Genomic DNA, 27746 nt, shown 5'->3' on the forward strand with positions numbered 1-27746 from the left:
TAGGATTAGGTACTAATTATGATTATTTAAATTGATCTTTCAAAGTATACAGAGTTTGAATACTTGTGACATTTTTTTGTGTATATAAAATTGCTTCTGATATTTACAATGGCTATTTATAATCAGATCTTCCTCTGCAGTGGTTTTAAACTAAATTCTTAGTTCAGACAGATATCATGGGATCTTTGCCACTGTCTCAGAAATTTAGTATGATAGGATAAAATATCATGTTGTTTTATTATGTTTTAGGTTATATTTGCCATATGTGTCTTTCAAAAATATTATTTATTATGCTTTATTTTCTCAAGGGATTTGATTTACATGAAGAATGGTAAAATACAAAATATTAAAAATAGGCTTAAGGAAAATAGGAATTAGAAAAAGAGTCAAGATCAAAAACAAGATAGGGCACAATTATAGTTGTGCTCTATATATTAAGGTTTAAAGCTTCCTAGTGGCCTAAGTGAAAAGGCAGAATTGGGTAATTGGGTAATCAAGATGAGCAAACAAATACTTTCTCTAGGGCACATAAAACTATTCATAGTGCATAGCCCTAAAAGAAATTTCTTTCATACAGCTTCATATAAGAAGGGCTTGAATGGTACTCTCAATAATATTCTCATAGCCAGTGAAATAAAAGATTTCCAAAAACAAGGCTTTTTTTTTTTTTTCTCTCAGTTAATATGAAAGCTAAGGGTAGACTACAAAAAAAGTAGTCCAGTATAAGCAATTCCATAAAGACAATATGGCACTAACGCGAGTTTTTGATATGCACCTAGGTCCCTCTAGAGCAGGGATCCCCAACCCCCTAGTTGCCGATCAGTACCAGTTCATGGCCCATTTGAAACCTGGTGCACAGACGGAGATGAGCAGTGGGCGAGCCAGCATTACTACCTGAGCATTATCTCCTGGCAGAGCATCGGTGGCATTAGATTCCCATAGGAGTAGGGACCTTATTGTAAACTGCACATGGAGGGATCTAGGTGCATGCTCTTTTTGAGAATCTAATGCCTTGATGATCTGAGGTGGAACAATTTCATCCCAAAAACATCCGCTAGGACCCCCTCTTCCCTTTGCTCCCTCCTTGCCAAAAAGGTTGGGGACTACTGATCTAGAGGAATGGACAGCTAGCAAGTCCTTTCAGTTCTTCTCCTGTGGATGGTAGGCAATTTGAGGCCGTATTCTCTGGTGAGGTATTTTGTGTTGTGTATTGAGGTTACAAATGCTCGCTATGCTTCACCTCACATCCATAGTCCCTTTATAAGCAGGTAGTTCCTTGTATAAACATTTACTGCTTTGTCATGTGACCTTGCTACTATGGCCACAGCCAGAGTTGGGCCTGGGGTCAGTAACTGAGTTAAAGGCCATATTCTAGGTCAGTATTTGAGAAAGCCTGAGAAGAATACCTTCTTTTGTGGTTGTTCTAACCTGGATGAGGATTAATTACGCCAAAGGCCATCTTTGCTCTTAGGGTGGTTGACTTGAAAATATGCAAAAAGAGGTGGAGACCAAAAGAGTTGCTCTGAAGTGTGGAGATGCCCTGAAAGCAGGTAAGTAGAAGTCATGAAACAGAGGAGAAGGGAACTGAGGCATACAAATGGCAGATCCTTGGAGATGCTGTGGAGCTTTCGACACTGTAGTGGCATCATAAGTGATGTTCAGCTTCTTTACAAGTTTTCTGTGCTTCCTTACTCTCTTGGCAACCTTACAGTGAAGCTCATTATATAAGATAATCTGCATATTTTTCTTCTTTGTAACAGAAAAGAGTCAAACACAAGGGTCTGCCCATGTAATCTGAAGGTTAAATGACAGGATAGTTTGTTATTCTTTTTGTAGATATTAAGGATACTAACAAAATTCTTACTTGGATGAATCACCAGGTACATTTATGTCTCTTTGCCATTAGTGATAGAAATATAGCAACTAAAATTTCTTTCTGGAGTAATTATAAGTAACACCAATTGAAGAGTATTAAGACCTATGTTTTTGTAAAATCCATAAAAACATTTAAGATTTATACATAGACATCTTTTAATGTATTTGATTCAATAACTCTGGAATTTAAAATTGTGCTGTTTTAAAATAGCATAAGACCTTTTAACACAGCAATTAAAATGCTAAAAAAAATAGGATAAGGTCTATGATTTAGTATGTCATGGAGCTGATATCTTTGATTATAATCAGAAAAACAGATAGGTTGGCTTCTTTTACCATATTAGGTTTACGTTATAGAGAAACAATGGCATGGTGCAATTACCCATAGGTTTATCATAAGAGAAATATGGAATCTGGGGCTTCAGAGCTTTCCTATTGTCTCTTCCTACTGTAAAATTAGAATATTGCATTACAATGAGATAATTCTAATGAAGCAAAGTATATTCATCCTTCAGCCCCTGGAAAAGCACTCTGCTAATGTGGTCTCCTATCTTTAATGATTCAACCCAAATCGGTGATGACCTTTCTAATGGAACATAAAACCTACACTATGCAACCTTGCTAATATATTCTAATGCAATTAGGTCACACAAAAGACTTGTTAAGTTTGTAATGTCTGCTTTCACCTTTACCAGATTCTAAGTTATACCAAAAGTTTGTCATTCCTCACTGTATCACTATTATTCTACTACAAATAAAGAAAGGAGCTTATTAAACAAAAATTCTCCCAAACAATATCACTCCATAAAACAATTATGGTGTTTGATGATTAAAAAATTATTAAAGGTAGTTAAGAGTAATAAAGTTTTGCATCTTAGTAATATCCAAGTTATGTATTATCATATTGAAATTTGAACACTATTATATGTATTCTTGGAGAGACTTAGTTTTATAAATAGATAAAACAGTTTCACGTTTAATATTGTTTTGTAGTTGTACCCATCAAATGATTTCCTCATTAGGAATAATTATCTATTTAGAGCTGCTGATGCTTGCAAGGATTTTGCCTTCCTAAATAAGCATTCACATTGATGCTAATGTCCTATACCAGACACATTCAAGCTGCTCGTTGAAAACTGACATTTCAGAGTTATATCCTGGTTCACTAAAAAATGTATTAACCATCTGTCATCTATCAGATTGTCATATATATATATATATCTGATATATATATATATATATATCTGATATATATATATATATATATACACACCCACACATATATATATCTCCCAATGGCCTCTTAATGTAGAGTTACTATTAATATTTTGCATGAATAAACCTGGGGAGAGGGGAATCAAAGCCCTTTGCACCCCAAATACACCATTTTATTCTCTTATCTGGCTGCACATGGCCACTTATAAGCCGAAGTTTCCGGAGCTGCCTCTGCAGCAGTAACTTGCCTGGCCAATGGTTCTCTAGAGATAGAAGGTTGCTTACTTTTCATCGGAATTTATGTAACACAGATAACTGTCTGCCAGAAACTAAACTGAGCCCACAAAAGTTATTGAAGGTATGAGATTAGATTCAGCTCTGGTGGAAGGGGGATCCCAGAGGGGATTCCGAAGGAGCACGCTCTGCTGAGGTGGCCCACATGGCCTGGCTCCTCTGCGGGGAAGTCTGACTGGCATCTCTACCGTCAGCCACCACCGGTGGATGTTGCTGCAGGCACATCAGAATCTCTTAATGCACTGAGGAAGAAAGGCGCGAGGACAGCAGGGAAGGGAGAGCAGAGGAAAAACGTATGAAAAATTCCTCGCATAAATTAGCTGGGCCTCTTGCCGTAAAAACTAACAATTTCATCTGACAATGAATCCCGGGGCTCCTTCTTCAAATGCCTGGAAGGACTGCATACGTAATCTACAAGGTAATTATTAAAAATGCATAGATGGCGTACGTACAAAAAAAAATGGAAACGTCACCAGAAAAACATTAAATGGTCTGCATATGTCAATGAATTAGAGTCTATTTGCTTCTAACAGCTGCTATTTTGGGAATTCCTCAGAGGATGTTTAAAGAGCAAGTTTTGTATATTGAGGTGGCTGCTCCATTGTCACAGACAGTTGAAACCAGAGTAGGCTATTGAGGGGAGCTAACGGTTTTGGCACTGATTTTGGGTGTTAAGTATCAACTAACATGTTTATGCCCGCCCTTCAGATGTCCACATACAAAGACCCCTTTCTCTCCCTTCTGGCAGGAATCCAGGCCAATCTTGGAATGCTTGGTACCCCGCCCATCATTAAGGGCCCTGTGTTAATAGTGGGGCTTCATCTCAGAAGCACCCTGGAAAGGAATGCTCACTGACCCACAGCATCCACGTTTCCGCTTCTGTAGAAATTGCATGCACATGATGATGAGGTTCTGAAGCATAACTAAGAAACAATCAAGCTCAAGTTCACATAAAACTACCCAGTGGTTTAATATTTTAGCCATGCTAGTGGGCAGGTCATTGAGTTCTTGCTGTTGCTGAAAGAAATCTATGTTCTATTTGGGGTGTGTGATAAGTCTGTATATATGTAAATCCTAAATGCACACACACATATGTGAGATTCTTCCTCATTATTATTTCTATGAAGACCACAGATGCCATATACTTTATTCAGTAACATGTAGGCCAAGTCTTAGTCTGCTAAAATGATGTTAGCCTGATGTAAAATAATGTGTTCAAGTTGGATTTTGGCAAATAAGATGATAAGCAGGCAAATAGAGAACATATTACATCTTTTCCTATAGCTTTAAGCTGAGTATGGTAGCTATGTTGGTATAACTAAAAATCATTTTACTTTCTTTTGTGATCTATTTGGCATTAAAATTATTTTGATGTTCTGTAGGCTTTACTGAGACTAAACATTTTAATAAGCTGTATATTTATAAATTTGCTAAAATAAAATCCACTATCAATGAAGAAGAGGAATTTGAATCATTCTACACACTAGTAAACAATTTTCAGGGTGATTTTTTTGGAAAATGAAAAAAAGGACTAGCTTTTTCCATGACTGTTGTGGGTTGGATATCTTCTGCTTGTTATTGGGGAAGGAGCTAAAACAAACATAGTCTCATAGCTAAATTGTTAGGGTTTTTATATTATATATATGACCAGTTATTTACTTAAAATTTTGACTTATTTGGGTTACATATACAGTATTATGATTCTTCTCCTGTGCTTAATATATTTGTTTTTAGGAAAGGAAAACTGGCTAGCAATGTGCAGAAAGCAGAAACTGGGCCCCTTCCTGTCACCATACACTAAAATTAACCCCAGATGGATTAAAGATTTAAACATAAAACCTAACACCACAAAAACTCTAGAAGAAAATGTAGGTAAAACCATCCAGGACATAGGCATAGGCAAGGACTTCATGACTAAATCACCAAAAGCAGTGACAACAAAAGCCAAGGTAGACAAGTGGGGTCTAATTAAACTCCAGAGCTTCTTTACAGCAAAAGAAACAATCATTAGAGCAAACCGACAACCAACAGAATGGGAAAAAATTTTTGCAATCTACCCATCTGACAAAGGGCTAATATCCAGAATCTACAAAGAATTAAAACAGATATACAAGAAAAAAACAAACAAACTCATTCAAAAGTGGGCAAAGGATATGAACAGGCACTTTTCAAAAGAAGACATATATGAAGCCAACAAACATATGAAAAAATGTTCATCATCATTGGTCATTAAAGAAATGGAAATCAAAACCACATTGAGATACCATCTCACACCAGTTGGACTGGTGATCATTAAAAAATCAGGAGACAACAGATGCTGGAGAGGATGTGGGGAAATAGGAACACTCTTACACTGTTGCTGGGAGTGTAAATTAGTTCAACCATTGTGGAAGACAGTGTGGCGACTTCTCAAGGATCTAGAAATAGAAATTCAATTTGACCCAGCAATCCCATTACTGGGTATATAGCCAAAGGACTATAAATCGTTCTATTATAAAGACACATGCACACATATGTTCATTGCAGCACTGTTTACAACAGCAAAGACCTGGAACCAATCCAAATGCCCAACAATGATAGGCTGGACAAAGAAAATGTGGTGCATATACACCATGGAATACTATGCAGCCACAAAAAAATGATGAGTTCGTGTCCTTTGTAGGGACTTGGATGAATCTGGAAACCACCATTCTCAGCAAACTGACACAAGAGCAGAAAACCAAACACCACATGTTCTCACTCATAGGCAGGTGCTGAACAACGAGAACACATGGACTCAGGCAGAGGAGCATCACACACTGGGGGTAGTGGGGTGGGGTGGGAGCTAGGGGTGGGACAGCAGGGCTGGGGGAGTGTGGGGAGGAATAACATGGGGAGAAATGCTGGATATAGATGAAGGGGAAATAGAGGAAGCAAACCATGTTGTTGTGTATGCACCTATGCAACAGCCCTGCGTGACCTGCACATGTACCCCAGAACCTAAAGTAAAATAAAAAAAAATTAAATTAAAAAAAAGAAAAATAGAAAAATTCTCTCCTACTGCCAACAATTTTGCATGTTTATACTGTCCAATTTATATTTTTCAAGGTATTAGTGCAAGAAAAGAATAGTGAGAAGTGGGTAATTTATTTCTACCCAAAAAATCCTCACAGATTAGATTTATTTATTAATTCACCAGTTTCATTGCCAGTGTGGTGTCTTTTCTTCGACTAACACAGGCATGATTCTTTACCCTGCAGGTTGGAATGGTTGTTTTAAAAATCCTTGGAGACAAGGTCTGAGTTTCTTACTAGATAGGATGACATCTCTCCTGCTCTGTACTGTATGCTTGGCACATAGTTGGCACTCAATAAATAATTTTTGAATGAACGATTGCATAAAGACCTTTGTCATTTATGCAACTGTATGCTTTATGCAGAAACCACAGTGTTTCACAGGTCTGCAGCCTTAAGTGGTAGCCCGGGTGAGGGTTCTTCAGGTTTCATGAGAACAGGCTATGAACACTGGGTTTTGGGCTTTTTGATTCTCAGTGCCTGGACACTAGGTAAAAATATTTTTTTGTGCTATTGCTGAGAGCAATCAAATCACCAAACTTCATCCACTGGAGGGAAAAGGAGGGCAAAGGAAGGGAGGGAAGAGCAGACATATACATCTTTTTTTCCAATACGCTTCCCCATTCACCTGGATACCTCTTCTCTGATCCGACATCCCACAGGCTTTATGGTGATACTCTTTCTGTGTTTGATGTTTTTCTCCATTCTCCATTAGTTACTATTCACTATTTAGACCCCTGGTGTTATCATAGGTCATGTCATCACTTCGGCCTCACTTTAGATCTTGTGTACTATTGAACTGCTCCAACTCTGATGTTTCAACATCTCAATTGGCTGACCACAATCCATATATTTTTCTTTTCTCACTCACTGTCATCTCTTCTGCAGCCTAATATGGACCTCCAATTCCTTGAACCCCTTACCTTTTAACTTATCTTTTTCCCTACTTAAATTAGATTTTATACTCTATTCTTTTAATTGTTCTCTTTCCAGCAACTTCCCCCAACGTGCTTCAGCGTTTCACACCCCTGCAGAATCCCAACCCTGCTTAAATTCAGCTGTTTGGATCCTCCACTTCTACACCAGAAAGCTGTGCCCTGCTAGAAAACAAAACAAAACAAAACAAAACAAAAGACCACCTAACATTTGTTAATGTAGTGAATCCTGACAGTCCTTTCTCTACGTCTCCTCCTTACAACTGTCCCTAGGTCCTGTGCTTCCTACCTCAATACCTCTTAAATTTGTCCTTCTCATGTTCCCACATTGCCACTCTTGTAGATCAGGCCGCTATTAGTACCCTTTACTTCCCCAGTGGTACTCACTTGCTAACTGGCCCTGCTGCCTTTATTCTTGTCCTCTTGCTATCCAGGCTCCACACAACAGCCATAATGATCTTTGTACATCATTTCATTTGCTCTTCTAACATCATTTGGTGTCATTGTTTTTGGATTTAGGACAGAAACCAAACTTTTAAACATAGTATAAATCCATATGAGACATGGCTTCTGCCCATATCTCTAATTTCACCTCCCACCTCTTCTCTTTTTTCTCCAAATATATAAGTATGAATAGCTTTTTGAATTCAGGCTCCATGCTCTCTCTTTTCCTTGGACATTCTTACTCTTTCACTCCCCCTCTTCATCCTTTCATCTCCAACTTCCTTTCTCCTGGTGACCACTTACTCATCTTTCCATTGTTTATTGCATCAAAGAACTCTTCCCTGATATAGCCTCTCCCACCAAAAATATCTAACTTGTGATCTTGCTAAGTGCTCCCAAGGGACACTCTCTCTCTTTTATTACAACATTTAGCATACTATGTTTCATCTGCTTATTTGTCTATATCTTCTATTATTTTAGAAGGTCCATGAAGGCAGGGACCCAGTCTACCTTGTTCACTATTGTGCCGCAGTGCCCAGTACAATGCTAATAATATAGTAGGGGGCAGATACATATTTATAGCAGAGAGTATGGAGTGATGGTTAAGGTAAAATATCATGAGCCAAACCACCTGGGTTCAAATTCTAGGACTGCCAATCACTTTCTGGATAAACTTGAGTAAATTACTTAACTTTCTCTATGTCTAACTTACTTACCTATAAGATGAGTGAGCCAGGCATGGTGGCTCAGGCCTGTAATCCCAGCACTTTGGGAGGCCGAGGTGGGTGGATTACCTGAGGTGAGGAGTCCGAGACCAATCTGGCAGACATGGTGAAACCTCGTCTTTACTAAAAATACAAAAAATTAGCTGAGTGTGGTGATGTCCATCTGCAGTCCCATATGCTCAGAAGGCTGAGGCAGGAGAATTGCTTGAACCTGGGAGGCGGAGGTTGCAGTGAGATAGCGCCACTGCACTCTAGCCTCAGCGGCCGAGTAAGACTGTCTCCATAAAAAAGAAAAACAAAAGATGGGGCTTATGAAAGGACTTACGTCATATGGCTGTGAGCATTGAATTAACACATGCAAAGTGTTTAGAAGTGCCTGGTACAGAGTAAACACCCAATTGGCTAATATTATTTGTTAAAATATTTAATATAATCATTAAAAATAATAGTAATCTGCCTGTCTATCTTTAGCTGAAAATGAGCATATCTTTATATATCTTTATGAACCATTTGTGCATGTTAAGTCGAGTCTGTGACCCAATTAGTTATATAAACTAATAACTCAATTAATAGTGAAAACATCAACCTAGATTTTTCCCGTTGGTGATTTGGAGACCATGGCTATGTACTTTCCTGCACATTGAGTTGTGCCATTTTTTCTGTCTATTCTGACAGTGACCTCACCCAGCAGTGAATCAGGCTACCAACCTGACCGTGTCTACCTTTATGCCAGCATCTAAAACCTGGGATTATCAGGCTTACTGATTTTCAAATTAGGACTTTCCTTAATTTTTAAATGCTTGGAATGGTTCTTCTACATACTGTAAACTCATGATGAGACAGTTTCACCCCTCCTTTTTTTTCTTAAATATGAAGGAGATTTCCAACCGTCTTTTATAAGTAAGAAAATAGAAGCTTGTAAAGGTTCTGTTGTTTGTCCAGAGACATGCATCAGTTAATATTGAAACCAGGAATAAAGAATCAGCATTCTATGGCTCTTTTAAATTTGCAATAAAACATTACTCTGATGTATTACTAGGAAGGAAAAGCCTAAGTAGGAGAATATAACATTTGATATTCTTTTTGAAATTACAATCATGAATTTATGCTACACTGGTCCAATTTCCCTATAAGGTAAAGAAAATTGATTAAAAGAGGTCCTTAATTGTGTATATGTATGTATAGATAGATAAATTATATCACCTATATAAATAAAGCGATCTTGGCTCAATTTTTAGATTCTCTCAGGTACAGAGTTAGGATGAAAATCTTTCATCTGTGTCCTTGATATTCTTGAGTCTTAAGTATTAGATTTTGCTATATGAGAGCTGTACTTATTTCTTTTTCTCCTTATCCTGCCAAACTTTTGCTATGATACATTCTTTGTCCCAGAGGACACTACTTACTGCTTTGTCATTTGTCCTAGGCAATCTAGTTTCTGATCTCTTCACTGTACATACAAATGGTGACAGTTGCCTGTAATCTTCTGACATTTTCTTAGCTTTGATTCATCTTTCACTTTCTTTCTAGGTAACTTTGTTGATCAACTCCCCATTGTTAAAACACACCCCTCCTCTTGCGGCAACATCTCCAAGCTTGTCTAGGTTTTGTGATACTGGTTGTCTCTTTCCTTGTTTGTATTTGCTTCCTCTGTTGGCTCTTCTTTCTTCTTGCATATTTGACAAAGTATCCACCAAGTTGCAGCCTTTTCTTTTTTTTCTCTAATTTCTACCCTTTGAGCATTCCATTCTCTTCTGTAATTTGCCCCAAGTTTTGTGAAAGGAGAGATTCTGTCTTTGTCATTCCTAAGACTTAGTACAATACCTGGGGTATGGTAGGTGTTCAAAAGTTTTATTGACTTGAACTTATGCTATGCAGGTGATTAAAAAAAATCTAAATCAATATTGCTGATTGTTCTCAACTACTAGTCCCAATAACATTTCCCACTTTCTGTGCATTTCCAATGATAACAAACACAGTCACTGCTTTTAAGCATCTGTTATAACCTAGCCCGTCTGCTAGGTGAGTTAAATACATTATTTCTATGCTCCACAACAATTTTCCAAATTACACATTATCATAAATACCTAATGTAGGAGAGAATTGACATCCACCTGAATGTTTAGTAAGCATCTCAAACTTTACACAAGTTTTTCCCCATACCTGCTCATACAACTCTTATCATCTCAGAAAGCAGCATCCCATTTATCCAGCTATTCCCTATTCAGTGCTTTGCTTTCTTACATCCAGTCAATTAACACATATGCACAGTTGACTATAAAAAATACCACCAATCTGGGCCAGGTGCAGCGGCTCACACCTGTAATCCCAGCACTTTGGGCTGGGGAGAGCAAGGCGGGCAGATTACTTGAGGTCAGGTGTTCAAGACCAGCCTAGCAAAACCCTGTCTCTACTAAAAATACAAAAATTAGCCAGGCGTGGTGGTGCATGCCTGTAATTCCAGCTACTTTGGAGGCTGAGGCAGGAGAATTGTTTGAACCTGGGAGGCAGAGGCTGCAGTGAGCTGAGATCGTGCCACTGCACTCCAGCCTAGGCAACAGAGTGAGACTCTGTCTCAAATAACAAACAAACAAATAAAAAACAAAACAAAAACCTTTTTTATTTTATCTGTCTACCTTTTTTTATTTCCACCTTCCACTCTTAGTTTAGGCCATCATCTTTTCTGTACCAGTACAAGAAGAGCCTCCTACTGGATTCTCTGACTTGCCTTCACTTCATTCTCCACACAGAAGCTTGTGGTCCTTTAAACACATAAATCAGATCATATTATATGAGTGATTACAACCTGCTATAGCCGCCAAAGCTACTGACCACTTAAGTTGATGACATTGCCAATACGTCTGTACCTGTGCTCTATGTCAAATATTTAAAATTTTATTTTAAAATATTTGAAAATTTAAGTGCAAAATAATATTCCTTGTAGTACTTGTATTACCAATAGTTTTGTTATTCACTGAAATCCAACTAGTGGAATGGCAAATAGCCAAAGAAAGAAGATAACCAAGGGAGTTGTCACTCATTTCTGTGGTTCCGCCTTTTAAACCACTGCTATGCATTTGGGGCCAAATTAGCTGGTGCTTGCTATGACACTCATAGATGATTCCTGCTCTGGTTGCTTCTGGACTCATGTACACTACAAGAAAAGACTTGGATACTAAGTGTAAGTTTTGTTTATCTTGCCATAGTGTTAAAGTATGTATACTTTTCTCATACACACAGATTCATGTTTATATCGTTGAAAAAGTATTTCTAATAAAATCTAGCATTTTTGTGTTTGAAAAATATGACTTTTAATGATAGTGATTTATCAGTAATACAAATATTCATCTCTTTTAATTAGTGGAGACAAGTCTCAAGCTGAGAATTGTTAAGTGTCAGTGCTCGCTTAATTGGTGCAATTTTCACTTTGTTGAAAAATACATACCAATACCATTTGTTAAATGATCTGAACTTGCTCTCTTTGAAAAACAAAGGTAGAAAATGCCTAAGCACATTCAACATGGAAGTGTTTCCTGTTTTGTTTTGTTTTTTTGTAATGCTTTCAGGTTTTCCCTGAAGTCTGTGGCAAACCTCGGTATATGCGATATGAAAATCCCAAAACATCTTACTGGTGTTTACTTCAAGAAGAAGAAGCTGAGGAAGCCCAGACATCAGGAAGGTGAGATCTTTGATACAGAAAAAGAGAAACACCAGATTACAGAGCAGCGCAAGATTGAACAGAAAGCTGTGGACTCACAAATTTTACCAAAAATCAAAGCTATTCCTCAGCTCCAGGGCAACTTGTGATCCGTGTTTGCCCTGATGAATGGAATTTATCCTCACAAATTTGTGTTCTAAATGTCTTAAGAAAAACCTAATTAAATAGCTGACGACAACAACAAGACAACAAAAAGAACATTAAAAAAGATTCTCTTTTGGAATTATTGACTTTGGCTGAGAATGTGCACATTAGAAGATGTCTTTGTTGCTTACTTGAAAATAATATAGCAAATGCTAGACAATTTAAATTATTTAGCTATTAAAATAATGATATTTTAAAGTACCACTCAAATTAATGGAAGAGAAAATGAAATATGGGGAAATTACAAGACAAATCTCTACCTGGAATGAGAATATATTTCAGAAATTTAAGATGATCAGATTCTTTAGTTTGCTTAAAATTTTCTCCTTTATTCCCCAATTTTTTCTTCTTTCCTTCCTCCCTTTGTGCTTTCCTCCTTCCCTCTCACTTCTTTTCCTTCTTCTCTCTCTCCTTCCCTTTCTCCCTCCTCCCTTACTCATTTCCTTCCTTCCTCTCTTCCTTCTTTGTTTTTGAGTCTTTTCCTCTCCTCAGCTCTCATGCCCAAAGATTACCTTGTAAGGGATCTCTTCTTCCACCTTTGCTTGAAATTTATCATCACCACTAAGTTCACCTGCCTCCATGACTTCAGCTAAATCCAAGACAATGACAAGCACATTCATATCTCTAGGCATCACCGTTCCTTAAAGTACTGGATTTCTAGGATTACCTCAAACTCAAGGTACTCCAATGTGAACTTACTAATTGCCTTAACCAATTTTCCCCTTTCTCACATTTCCGCCTTGGTTAATGCTTGACCAAGGGATTCTCATCATGTCTCCGGTTACTCAGGCTAGAAATTGTGTCAACCTGGACTCTGATCTTCACCTCACCCTCCACCTAGTGTTCCCAGGGTTACCAAACCCTGTTAGTACTACCACTGAATATCTTTTTATTCTCTTTCTTTTTATGCAGACCCATCATCATGATTAAAACCCTCAGCCTGTCTTGCCTATGCTTTTGAAACAAAATATTAACAGGTTTTCTAGCTTTCAGTTTTCTTGGTCTCCAATCCATTCTTTATGCTGACCCCAGAGTAACATTTCTGTAATCACGATATGATTGTGTTATTTGTCTGCCTCAAAACCTTTGGTGGTCACACACTATCAAGCTCAGACTCTGTTGCAGGATATATAAAGTCTTTCACAACTTACATTTCCATCCTCATGTGTTAGCAGTATGGGCAGTGCTAGGTAGTGGTTAGAACTTATGCAATAGAGCCTGGCTATCTGGGTTTGTGTGTTAGTTTTGTTCGAGTGAGATCTTGAACATGTTATTTAGCTTATCTAAACCTTAGTTTTCTTATCTGTAAAATTTGGTTTGGACATTTTGAAGATTAAGTAAGCCAATGCTTGTAAAGGGCTTTGAAGAGTAAATGTTAGACAATTTTAAATAAATTAAAAACTCTTTCTATGTGCATATGGACTTTCACACTATTCTCCAAACAAGCCACATATTGTCTCACCTCTGGAAATTTGCATGTAGATATCAGCTTAAACGTCCTTTCTCTGGTGAAATTTTTCCAAGATTGGCTAAGTATGCAACTCCCTTCTTGTTCCAGTAGGGCCTTGCACAAGCTTTAGTACAACCTCTGTTGAATTATATTGCAGTTGTTCATGTAGGTGTGTCTTCAAATAGATTGTCAAAGTGGATGGTCTTATTCATTTTTAAATTTCTTTCAGTGCCTATCATATGAGAAATGTTCAATAAACATTTGTTAAAGGAATAATCGAGGCACTCTCTTTTCTTGGACTTAAGTCTCAGTACCATGAAAGTTTTTTTTTCTTTAAGAGGACAAAGGGAGATTTAATAATTTTGTGACTTGAAAAAAAAGTTAGGTATTCTGGGAAGTTTTGAGTCTGGCCTTGCAAATATCATTAGTACTGCTGAACAAGAGCAAACTGTCCAAGTAGGTAAAGAGCCCCTACTCCACCACCTCTGCTTCTTCTGGGATCCCCTGCATTCATAATGGCCTTTGCTTTCCCCAGCCCAAACTGCTGGCCATCCTCCTCAGGACTTCTTGCTCCATGCCTTTCCTCACCCACTCTTGTTTATGGAAGTTTAGTGATTACTGCACTCAATCGAAGATGTAACTGGGCTCTTCTGGTCCCATCTCAGGTAAACAGTCTGCACTGTAGCATCTGGGAGAAAAGAGGCTTTGACTCATAGCGGGAGTTTACTCCAGTGCTGGCAACGTCATAACCTTAACCAGGGCAGTGAAGGAGACATTTTATTAATGATAAGCCTCCTCCAAATCAGTCTGTTATGAGTAAAGGAGCTCTAGAAATGAGTTCTGTCAACTATCACTGGATTCCTTCATTCATTGTGGTATAGTAAAAAGAGCATAGACTCTGAAGTCAGGAACACCTGGGTTTGAAGTTTTTCCCAAAGGTCCTGCTTTTGTTGTTAGTGCGCAATTTCCAGCTATAGTATGGAAATGATGCCACCTATCTATGAAGTGGTGTTGTGAAGGTTAAATAAAACAGTGTTGGTCAACTGCTTAGAAATGGGCATGGTACACAGAAGTACAACATCAATAAAAGACATAACTACTACTATTTTTCACCTATTCCAATTTTAATTGAGGGCTAACTTCATACTAGACATTGTATTGTAGCTGAGTCTATTCGTAATCACAGGTATTTATTTGAGCTCAGGTTTTTGTGCTTGTCAGCACCCAAACCTTTTAGCCACTTTCCTCAAATAGCTTTCCACTTTATGGTTAGGATCAATTCTCCTTGGGCAGAGAGAAAAGGATGTATGTGGAAAAGGACAAGACTGTCATTGGGACACAATATTGATAACCTGTCCTAGAATGCAATGTGCCACCATGAAAATGATTTACAGACTAGAATCTGCCAAAGTTAATCAAGGAGTATTAACAGCTTGTTGAAATTCCTGATATTTAAAGGTGGGGGAAAGAAGAGGCAAGCAGAAGAAGGAGGCCATTTCATTGCTAAAGTGTTTAAAGGCATAAATGTAAAAAGCCCATAATGTTTAGCCTGGATCATCAGCTCCAAAATATTGTGAGTCGGCTCAAGGTTTGACACTGATCTCTTTTCCTCATTTAGTAGCACATCTGAATTTCTTTAAAAAATGTAGTAAAGGTTCAAAATGAAGACCTAAAATTCTCAACTTAGACCACAAATACTGCTGTGTAACAATGCTGGAGTGCATTAGGATTATTAGCATACCACCTTTAAGCAATTTTCCCCTAAATTAAGAATATTTCATAATTGAAATCTACTGGAAGACTATTTGCTCCTTTTCCTATACAGTTTCAATGGCTCGTTCTGCTCTATATGTTAATAGCACACGCTGCTTCTATCTCTGCAAGTAGAATCTTTCTAAGACCCTTTCGTAGACCTTTGATTAGCTCTCAGTTGCTTGAAGGCAGTAAGTCAGGGATCATTCAGGGACTCTGTCACCGTCAAAAAATTGAGCTGACTTCTCGAGGGGAAAACTGCCAAGTTTCATTTTTGGATGAATTTCTTAAGCAAAGATTTCATTTGGCATACATATGGAAAATTGCATTATCTTTTCCATTTATTTCACTATTTAACCAATAAACATCTCTTCCTCAAATGAACCCTGTGGTATAATTTTTGCTATATTCTTTCCCTTTTAAGTGTGATGGTCAAATTATAGGCACTAAAGTTGATATTAATGTTGATGGGATCAGATTAAGTTTAAGTGCAATTTTGAATTTATCACAATTACTTTATTCAACCTTAACTATAATTGGAAAATTGTGACAAAATGCTTAATAGTATTACATAAGGCAAAAATTTTATGTCCTTGCACAAACAGTTTAACTTGACAATCTAGCAAAATAATAAATTATGAATTGATAATGAATATATCTAAAATTTCAGGCAGGATTTTAACTTCGGTTTAAGCAATTTTGTATTACAATGAAACGAATTACATATATAGCTTGAATCTTTTTTTAATATTAATCTTTTTAAAAACATTATCTAGAGCAGTGCTTCTCAAGTTTCAGTGTGCTTTAGAATCACCTGGAGGGCTTGTTAGACATTGCTGGTTCTCCGTTCCCTCCTCCTCCAGCCCCCACCCACAGTTTTCAATTCAGTTAAGTTTGGAATTGGGGCCTAGAATTTGCATTGCTAACAATTTCCCAGGTGAGGCTGCTGCTGATCTAGGATATACCTTGAAAACTATTGATCCAGTCATTGTGGCGTAAAGAAAGAAGAGAGTCTTAGGAAACGGGTTCTTGTACCATTGGCTCCTCCACATACAAGCTGGGTAACTTTAAATAAATTTTCTTTTGGGTGGGTGATATTTTCATTTATGAGGTAGGGATAAGAATGCTTTTCCTCACTACTTTCCGTGGACAGGAGGATCAAATACTGCATTTTGGACACAGAACAGGAACTACTCAACAAAACTACTGGTTCTTCTTAGGTTATTATTTATAAAAGGGTACTTTGAATTAATTAAGAAGCCCTGTATTACAGAACAGGAATTCAAACCTCTCAGTTTTCTAAGAGTTGTCTTAATTTACATGCTGCATAAATAGTAATATTAGCAGAGATGCTCAGGACTTCAATATATAATCAGGTCAGAGAAGCTGATTACCGAGACAGTAAATTAATCTTCTTTTAGTACTAATTAGCATAGAAACTGGGTTTCGAGTCTGCATTTACTTAAGAAGACCTCCATCTACTTCTCTTATTTTTATTCCTTTTGAAAACATCTATTGAGGACCAACTGTGTGTTGGGTGCTGAGTTAGGAGGTGTGGTGGCAGAGGTGTGCTCGTTGTGCTCACAGCCTGTTAAAATACTTCCTTATAATTCAAAGTGATAACTGTTCTGTAGAGGAATGTGCTAGGCAGAGAGGAAGCACAGAGGAGGGAAGACCTGATTCTGCCTGAAGGGGTCAGGGAAGCCTTCCAGTTAATGTTGCTTTCTTTAAAAAGTGAATGTAGATATATCTTTAAGTCACTTCCAAAGTCCCAATCAAATGTATCTTCCCTCTAATCCAAAAGAAAAAGCAGAGTTGAATAAAGAGGAAATGCAGTATTTATTTAAGGAAAGCAAATGCCTCACAGTAGAATATGATTTTTTTTTCATTTTTAATACTCTTGCTTCTCAGGACTAAGTAGGTTCGTTCATTCATTCACACACCCACTCACTCATGCAGTCTTTATATTATTACAGTGATCTAGACATTTCAGGGGCTTTTCAAAGCACTTAAAATCTTGATTGTCATGGTCAATAAGGCCACGTGCAGTATGGCCATGAAATGGCATGATATGGTCACTGCCTTCCTCACCTCCTTCACTTTTCTCTGCACTATCTTGAGCCACACTGGTTACCTCTTAATTCCTTGATCAAACCATCTTCCAAAATGCAGTGCCTTTGTGTTTGTCTTTTCTTCCGCCTGGCTCCGTGTAGCTAGCTCTTCTCATCCACTGGCCTCAATTTATATGTCGACTTTTTAAGATGCATATCCTGCTATCTGAATCTAAGGTTTGCCCCCTCACTCTTATAATCCTTTATCAGACCACTGAGTTCTGTTCTATTGTAGCATTTCACAGGTTTAAGTGAAATGCTGCTTGTTTGTTATCTTCCTCCCTTATTCCTTCCTGTCTCCATTGTCAAGCACAATTATTGGCGTAAAAGAAGTTTTTAATACCCATTTTTAGAATGAATACATTTCAGTGTCAAAGAAGCGGTTATTGGGTGAAGCTGAGAACTTTTTTTTTGGGGGGGGGGCTGGAAAATTAAACAAGTGCCCAGCTTTTGAATAGTGAGATAAGATTGGAATTTCAGAGCTTCTTCCCTGTGACTTGGCTCCCAGGAGGAGCAAAGGGGAGTTTACATTCCTGGAACACAGACATGGCACCTACTGTCTCTCCTTTGCCTCACTAAGCAATCAGTGCCCTTTCAATAAGGGTTGCTGTAATAAATTGAGCACCCACAATGCATAGCATTGGAGTAAGTAGGTAGGCTATGTTACACTTTAATTCAACTCAAGACATTAAAAAAATGTTTTGTACTTACTAATCTGGGAGGCAATGGGTTTTTATATGTGGCCCCATACTTAAAAGGATTCCAGCTTAGTTGGGGAGATAGCAAATATGGTCAGGTAATTTTTAAATCAAAACTAGAGAAATTTGTAACTGTAAAATGGAATGAGAAAATTGGACTTTGAATGCTTTAGGACTAAATGTTATAGTCTTATAAAATTGCTGTATTCCTACTGAAAACTAGCCATGATTTCTGATGTGAAAGAACTCATGACTTTAGCTAAGGCATCCTATTGTCTAGCAGAAGTTTCTGCAATAAAGGAAATGTTTGATAATCTGTGCCATCCAATAAGGTAGCCACTAACTACATGTAGCCTTTGAGCCTCTGAAATGTGATTAGTGCAACTGAGAAATTAAATGCTTAATTTAATTTATATTAAATTAAAATAATCACATATGGCTAGTGGTTATTATATTGAAAAACTCAGGTCTGAGGGGAAGAATTTGTGTCCACTGAAAGGTACAGCAGAACCAACTCTAATGAAACATATGTTGAAAAATCTAATTATCAGAAAGTGACTTATTAGGAATAGCACTGTGGCACAATATGTTTATTATTATAAAATAGTAATTCTGAATAATATATTTGGACCATCTGTATTACCTTTAAAATGAGGTGGCTTAAAGTAATGTTTGTTTCTATTTTTAAAGTATGTATTAGTGAAAATACTCCATTTCTTGAGTTTGCAAACTTTGGTGCTGAGACTTCTATAATTTTCAGATGATTGTGATGACAGAAGGAAAAAAGTAATTGGAATTGTAGTTGAAGTGGATACTCTGCAGAATTTTCTTTTACTAATTTAAATAAATCAACATCTTTCCTTGTATGTAAAATTTTTGAAATAAATGCAAAATTGTCTTAAGAAAGGGCTCATAAATATCCATGTACTTTCTGGATATCACTTAGTGAAAGGGCATTAGAGAGAGAGAAAGGGAGAGGGTGAGAGAGAGGGCGGAGGAAGGAAGCTGTAGAAAGCAGGGTATTTTGCTAAAATTTGGGAATAGTCTCTAAGGTTAGAGGACTGTCAAAGACATAATTTGCATAATCCATTTATCACAACCCATTCAACAAGTATAATCCAGATCAATATCCCACCAGAATCTAATCAACCTCCTATAAGGACACAATCATTCACCAACCCTGCCTACCTCACCCACCAATATCTCTTTACAAATCTTGCCTCAAGTCCCATAGAATATTGAGCAACCCTAACTCATTCCTGCAAAGTATGCCTACCAAAACTCACAAAACAGAAGGTCTTAGAGTACTAAAAGCTTTTTACAAAGAGAAAACCCCAGCCAACTCACTAAACAAAATCTGTCTGGCATCCCAAGTCAATATTGTCATTACAGAAAATGGAGGCAGTTTTATATGGACAGATTGAAATAATTTTCCCCCTGTTTTGCAGAAAAAGAGTGATGAGATTTTGAAGAATGGTCCTAATTGTGATTGTAATAGGATGTATACCTTGTCTGGCTTCTAATAACTTGTTTTTTGATGTTTTCTTTTTGAGTTTTCTTTGCAACAAAGTTCCTGCATCAGGTCCCATTGACTCAGTTTTGGTTACAGGAAGTAACAAGGAAAACGATAAAATTTTATACTCCTTGTTGGATTATTTTGTTTTGAGATGGAATGGCCTTTGCTATTTGGCAGGTAACTTTTTTTTTTTTTTTTGATATGTTGTCTTACTCTGTTACCCAGGCTGGAGTGCGGTGGCGTGATCTCAGCTCATTGCAATCTCCTCCTTCTGGGTTCAAGCGATTCTCCTGCCTCAGCCTCCTCAGTAGCTGGGATTACAGGCATGGGCCCCATGCCTGGATAGTTTTTGTATTAAAAATTCTATAGGTAGAATGAACTTACGACTTTGGGAAAAGTTTATCAAAATGTAGAAGCTGGCACCACCATAGCCAGCCAAAGTACCATCCTGAAGAGATTGAATGTGCAAGACACTGTCAGCTCCCAAATAGACTCACTGCTCAATGTCTCTGAATTTCTCAAGTGTGTCTGACAGTCTGACGAATTGCTGCTGTTTCCTGATTGGCAGATGAGGGCAGGTTGGGAGGTCTGAGAAAGACTCATGCCTGATTCTTGAGAACCACCCTTGTGCCCAGTCAACAGAAAGGCTGGGCCCAAGAAGAAATGTCTTCTCAGAGAGCTTGCTTATCTGAAAGTTGTAGCTGCTGTTTCTTTACTAAAGAAGTGGGTGGCCCAAATATCTTTGATCTGCTTGCCTTTTATTCCCCACCTGCGAGTGTGAAAGGTTCCTAACTTGGTGGCCCACGTAAATGGGTTTTGCAGCATGTGTTCAGGAGCTGCAGGCTTTGATGAGCTGTTTGGCGAAGGCTGTTTTTAGGTGATGATTTAAAAGTGCTTTGGTGGGCATAATATGAACCAGTTTCGATGTTTAATTGGGGCCCCTGGACAGCTGTCACAATCCTGCCTGGAACTAGGGAGGAAGAAAAAGTAACTAATGAAATTCACATTGAAAATTAAACTATCTCATTTGCTGGGGATCATTACTTACATGAATGACAAAATGAATATTTTATGTTGACAGCTAAATTGGTTATTTTTTTTTTAAATAAAGGGTTTGGTTCAGTTATAGAAGTATAAATTTCATCAGAATCTCATTCAGGAGCTTGTTAGCTTGTTAACACTTCTCACCCCAAATGCATGCAACTCTCATATGTTACAGAAATACCAAACTATTGATGAATCATAAATGGCCAATTAAACCACATATATTTGGGTTTTAAATAATCTTTCTTGTAATACATTTATTTTTTCCCCCAACCTGAATTAGCATAACTAATAAGGATGTCTCCAAAATTCTTTGATTGTTAAATCAGATTTCCCATGTGGTGGGGTGGTGGGAGTATGTGCAGTGTGTCTCTTGGGAGGCTTCAGAAGGGGTGGAAAGGTGAGCTGGTCCTTGGAGCAGAATGGCTCAATGGGTCACTTTGCAAATTGTCAACCCAAACTGGCTTGGTCTCTCTCAAGAGATCAGAATTGTGTTTCTACATATGGATGCGAGTATCTGTTTATAATAGGGGATTTTTCTTTCTTTCATTTTTTTTTGTCTGAGACAGAGTCTTGCTCTGTCACCCAGGGTGGAGTGCAGTGGTATGGTCACAGCTCAGTGCAGCCTCAACCTTCTGGGCTCAAGTGATCCTCCCCTTCAGCCACTTGAGTAGCTGGAACTATAGGCACATGCCACCACACCCAGCCAGTTTATTTTTTTTTGTAGAGACAAGGTCTCCTTATGTTGCCCAGCCTGGTCTTGAACTCCTGGGCTCAAATGATCCTCCTGTCTCAGCCTCCCAAAGTGCTGGGATTATAGGCGTGAGCCACTGCACCTAGCTGGGGAGGTGGGTGTTTCTTTTAACAGCTGTTGATGTATTTTCAAAGTTCACTTGGATTGAGGATCTAACGTAAAAGACAGATAAAAGAATTGTCTAGGATCCTAAAGTAATGCTCGGCCCCAGTAGGGTGAATCAGAAACTTCAGACCAGGGAAAGGATACTCACTATGCCTGAAAATAAACATTTGAAGTATTATAGTAGCCACTGTTTTATTATCTATGGTTCTGTTGCATGGAGGGCTATCAAGTGCTTCAATAGGACGTTGAAATTGAAAATGCAAGTTGCACAGTATATAGATGTCCTTTTGAATATTACAATAGTTTAATTGACATCACCCAACGAAAAATGTGTAGAAGGCTTAGATGTCAAAATAACCAGTTCTTGGGTGGTTTGGAAGGCCTGTATGCTGGCGGCCCTTTGGTGTTTATCTTAGCTGAAGGGATTCATTGAAGGGGGAATAAGCAGATGTTCTGGAAGAGGTACTTAGAGCCACATATATGATGATGGGGAGCAATGTTTAGTTTACAAAAGAAAAGGCTAGGGTGGACAGAGTCAGTGCAATTGTGGTTACTCAGGAGATTTATACAAAATATTCCAGAGCAAGAACCTCCAGGGTAAGGGTAGGGCTGGATCCCAAAGCATGTAGAGTCTGAGCCAGATGCCTGAATTTGAGTCCCAGCACAGCAACTGGGCAGTTATTTAGCATCTCTGTTCCTTAGTTTCGTTGTCTGTAAAATGGGAATCATATCTGTACCTATCTCGTTAGATTATTATGAGGAATAAATGAGCTGTTATTAGTAAAATGCTTCCAGTAACATCTGCACATAGTAAATACTATCCCAACGTACATACATGTTTGGGGTAGCATGATGTACTTAACAGTTGGACCAAGATTGCTGCTTAAAACAGAAATGGAAAAGATGAATCAAATTGATTTTTCTATTATGCTGCCCAGCAATGCATGCAAACATACCTTTCTTCAGAGCACATATATGTATATTCAGCTCCTTGTCCTTGGAGCTCCCCCAGGTGGGGGTTGTGGAGATACAGGTCCTGGTACAAGTTTCCTCAAGAAGCCACCTTTTGGAATCTAAGAGCATGAAAGATCATTGGGTTTACATCTGACAAGTGTGAATACCAGGTAATCAAGTAATTGGTACAGTCTAGGAATGAGAACATTAGTTCCGGTCAGACAGGTAAAACAAAGTTAAGCCACGCTCTACCTTTAAAATGAAAACCAGTGCTGTTTATAACAGTAACTGAGAGAAAGACAAAGGAGTCAGGCAGATGAAGACTAAAACTCTAATTTTATTCTTGATGGAATATAGATGTTGGATGGAGATGTTGGATAACACAGTCGAGGGGGTATAGGCAATGAAGGACTTTCAAAAGCCAAGCCCAGAATGGGACAGAATTACCTATCCCAGGCAGCATGGGAGAACTGCAAGCAGGATGAAGTGAAGCTGAAAATAGTGTTCTCTAGGAGTAGGTAGGCTCCCAAGGGAGGGGACCAAGTGGCCAAGAGACCCATGACCCATGCCTACATCTTTCTCCTAAGTTGGTGGTTCTCAATGTATCGTCCCAGGTTCCCTGAGTTCATGATGATTTTTATAATAATAGTAAAACCTTTTTGCATTTTTACTCTCTCTCAAGACTGTATGATAGACTTTTTCAGAAACTGCATTGCAGGTCATATTGCAAAAAGATTGAATATAGAAGTTGATACTTAAATTCATCTTCTTTTTCTTAAGTCAGGCATTAAAGAGATTTGCAAAAGTGTAAAGCAATGCCATTTTTTCCTACTATATTTTGTTGAAAAAATATAGTTATTCTTTCACAAAATGTTATGTATATTAACATATACTTATTATTGATATCTTAAATGTAGTTCTCAGTGTTAATTTTTAACACAGAAAACATCCATAAATGTTAACCCTTACAACTAAAAGCTTTTAGTAGTCATTAATGAATTTTCAGAGTGCAGGAATTCCGAGAGTGAGAGTGAAAAGTTTGAGGAACACTTCTTAAATAACCAATCAGATGTTTTGCATCCTTCCCTGATGTGGAATAAATGTGGAGAGAAGTGAAGCCAGAAGGTGTTAGTTTAGAGTATTTTCCATCACAGAAGTGATACCCACCCCAATGCCACTCTGTGAGTAACCCTAATGACACTGAGGTACCAGATGCTTAAGATGATTGCTCCATTGTTTGTGAATAATGATGCCACTGGAAAGTAGGGTAAAAACTCTTTCAATTTCAAATGTAGTGACAAGTTCTTTGCCCTTTCTGTGGATGGGGGAATAGGTAGCAGCTAAGAACCTCAAACTGGATTTTGAGACAGGGAATTGTATTACAGGATAGAAGACTTGTGTAGGTTAAAGAGAAGTTTAAGAAGGACCATGCACATCTGGACATGGTGGCTCACGCCTGTAATCCCAGCACTTTGGGAGGCCTAGGCGGGTGGATCACCTGAGGTCAGGAGTTCAAGACCAGCTTGGTCAACATAGCAAAACCCTGTCTCTACAAAAATACAAAAAATTAGCCAGGCATGATGGCTGGTGCCTGTAATTCCAGCTACTCAGGAGGCTGAGGCAGGAGAATTGCTTGAATCCGGGAGGCGAAGGCTGCAGTGAGCTGCGATGTCGTTACTGCATTCCAGCCTGGGCGACAGAAGTTTTTTTTTTTTTTTTTTTTTTAAATCGTACACACAAGATGGTAGACCAGGAAAACAGCTTTTCTGCTTGAAAATTACCTCTTGACTAGGAATGACTTAGATACCCTCAAATGCATTGCAATTTTCCTTTCATATTATTCTGTTACCTATGATGCAAAAGCCTTCTCTAGAGACCTCAGGGGATAGTGATCAATAACTACCTTTGCACCAACTTGGGGAACATTTTTTCACACTAATTTTTTCATTTGGTATTTATTCTCGGTAATCTATGGTACTTTGAGATAGGGGGAGAATATGCTTTTAACATTGTAAACTAATGCATATGCTTTAAGTGTAGATTGGAAACTGAAACTCATTTGTTGCAGATGCAAATAAAGACCAAGTTTTATCATATCTAGATAACCCGATACTACAGGTAGCAGCACCCAGACATTGTTGGGTTGAGTATTTGTTGCATAAATGATATATTCTGGAGTTTTGTCTCAAAATTTAAATATTTAATGTGACATCAAGGTAGCATACTCCTCAAACGTGGATTTGTAAGCCATGAATAACTGAATATAAATCACTAATTAAATAAATAATAACTAAAGGAAATGTTTCAACCTAATATTTTTATTTTTCTTTCTGAAATGACAGGCACACATGCATAGGTGTTAACACACTGACCATCTACAATGAGGCAGGAATGGTTTTAAGTAGAGCACATTGATGTTTAATTCTCATAACTACCCTCTCCACTAGTTTATATTATTATGCCATTTTTATGTATGGAGGAACTGAAAACCTAAGAGGTGGGAACAGGGTCTGATTCCAGGCAACTGACCCTGGAGCCCAACACTAGCTTGTACAGGCCCCGCAGTCAGTGGCTGGCCATGTTGGAAACAATTCCCTTTGCGGCACTTGAGAAAGATTGATTCGGTTTCTTTTCATTACTGTGTTCCCTTTGGAGGATGTGATAGTATTGACTGGTTGTGCCAAAATTTCTTGCAACTCTTTGGCTGCCAAACGTCAATGAGAGCCTCACTCAAAATCTCATGAAATAAAATCTTCCACTTCAGTCTGTTCCTCTGCAGGCTGGGTACATCTTCTCTGGGGTTTCTCAATGCAGAGGCACAAGAGTGTATTGGAGCCAGAACAGAATCTCCACGAGGGCATGAAGGGTGAACACTCCTCCATATGTTTCTTCTTTTTCTTTTCTTTCTTCCTTTCTTTTTTTTTAATTTTCAGCTGTTTTCTTCTTTTTTTTTTTAGAAAGGGTTTCACTCTGTTGCACAGGCTGCTGTACAGTGGTGCAATCTTGGCCCACTGCAACTTTCCGCCTCCTGGGCTAAAGCGATCCTTCCATCTCAGTCCCCCAAGTAGTGGGACCACAGACACACACCACCATGCCCAGCTAATTGTTGTATTTTTAGTAAAGACGGGGTTTTACCATGTTGGCCAGGCTGGTCTCCAACTCCTGGGCTTAAATGATCCCGCCCATCCTGGCTTCCCAAAAGTGCTGGGATTACAGGCGAGAGCCACCATGCCTGGCCTGTTTCTTTTTTTTTTTTTTCATCTGTAATGTAAATACCTTTATTGTGCTGTCCCCATCAATAATATACCTGAAAACATGCTCACTGAAAAAAATTCAAACATTAACAGAAAACCATAAGCAAGAAAATAAATCTTAAATCCCACCTCTCTGAATTTGCAGCATTAATATTTCGGTGAACATCTTTTCATGCATCTCTTTATGCATACAAACACATCATTTTATACAAGCGGAATTATATTACACATGGTGTCTTTTAATATAGGACAAATAATTTTTAATTTTTTTACTTCTTGCTCCTCCTCTTATATTTCTCTCCCATTATGAAACATCCGCTTTTACCCGTAGCAATCCCGATTAATAATCTGTTATATTTTTCTGTGCTTTATTCAGTAATGATCTAAAATATATGCAATGTTGTGGATCCTGCGCCTGGCCAGCCCCGCCCGGCCTTCCCTCTGGCCCACCTGGCCGCCAGGCGTCTCTCCTCCTCCCCACCTTGTGGCCGACAGCAGCCTCCAGCTTTGGCTCGTGGGCTGGCTCTCCTAGAGCAGCTGCTCGGGGCCGACGTCTCCTGGGAAAGCCTCCCTGGCTCGGGCCAGATATCCGGCACCTGGGAGCCCCCTCAGGCAGTCAGCATCAAGTAGGCTAGGTCCTCAAATCTGCCTGCATCGGAGAGGACCCTGGCTGGGTTAAGGAGCCAAACCCTGGCGGGCCCCCAGTGTCCACACAGCCTTCGCCACGGAGCAGGTCTGCGCCTTGGAGGGCTGGGTTAAGGAGCCAAGCCCTGGCGGGCCCCCAGTGTCCACACAGCCTTCGCCACGGAGCAGGTCTGCGCCTTGGAGGGCGTCTTCCGGCATCACCAGTGCCTGTAGCGGAAGAGGCTGGCTAGGGAGAAGAAGCTCTCAGAGGTCCAGATAAAAACCTGGTTTCAGAATCGCCGGATGAGGCAAACAGCAAATGCAGGACTCCCAGGTGAACAGCCCCTTCTCGGGGTCTCTCCACGCGCCCCGGCTTTCCACTCATCGTCTTCGGGCCTTTCTTATGGCCTGCAGCAGCTGTGCTATTGGGCCAGGCCCCAGGCTCTGATGCTGCCCCCTGGCTTCTTCTGGGGTCTCTGCCAAGTGGAACAAGAGGCCCGGCCTCTTGCTACGGGCAGCCTTTGGCTATCACCCCGCAAGCCCAGCAAGTGGCCTGCATAAGCTGGGACCAGCCCTGTCCACAGGGCCCTGAGGCCTGTGTGCTCTGCGGGAGACAGGTGATGCATTTTGAGGAGGCGTCTCTGACTCCATGCCTCCCACACCTGCGGTCTGTGCAGATTGCACCTGGCACCCACCAGGAGGGCTCAGCTGTTCTGTTTACGTCGTGGTGGCACCTCTCACCCTGACCCACGCAAAGGTTCTGGAGATTTCTGGAGAATATATTTATTAAAGCCACCTCTTCACTAAAAGTTACCAAAAGGGTCTTTTTAGGAGGTAAATGAAGGTCCGTTGAACAGAGTCAATCGCAGAAGTGGACTTGTTATTGATAGGGCTTCAGCATATGATAAAAGGATAATTTGTTTTTTAAAAAGTGTTGGAAAAAGTAAAAATGGTAAGCTTTGTGTGTAAAAAAGAAAATCATGAATGACTGGAAGGGAATGCAGGTGTTGTGTTTATAGCCTTGGTTTGAGTCCCTCTTAAGGAGGACTCCAAAGCTGGAAGGCAGGACAGAACAAAGGTG

General features: G+C 39.0%; 1 long non-coding RNA gene and 1 pseudogene across 1 annotated transcript in view; both read left to right on the forward strand.

Moving 5' to 3' along the window:
• Window positions 1-12437, forward strand: part of LOC116549562 — a 43276-nt gene extending 30839 nt beyond the window's left edge. Inside the window, exon 2 of the long non-coding RNA XR_004267937.1 lies at window positions 12108-12437. This is a non-coding gene — a long non-coding RNA (uncharacterized LOC116549562). The remainder of the gene's footprint in view (window positions 1-12107) is intronic.
• Window positions 12438-14368: 1931 nt separating this feature from the next.
• Window positions 14369-27296, forward strand: LOC116549103 (annotated as a pseudogene).
• The last annotated feature ends 450 nt before the right edge of the window (window positions 27297-27746 follow it).

Source organism: Sapajus apella, unplaced genomic scaffold (assembly GCF_009761245.1).
Source record: "Sapajus apella isolate SASKATOON/1434 unplaced genomic scaffold, GSC_monkey_1.0 scaffold6, whole genome shotgun sequence".
In the NCBI taxonomy this organism is placed as follows: Eukaryota; Metazoa; Chordata; class Mammalia; order Primates; family Cebidae; genus Sapajus; species Sapajus apella.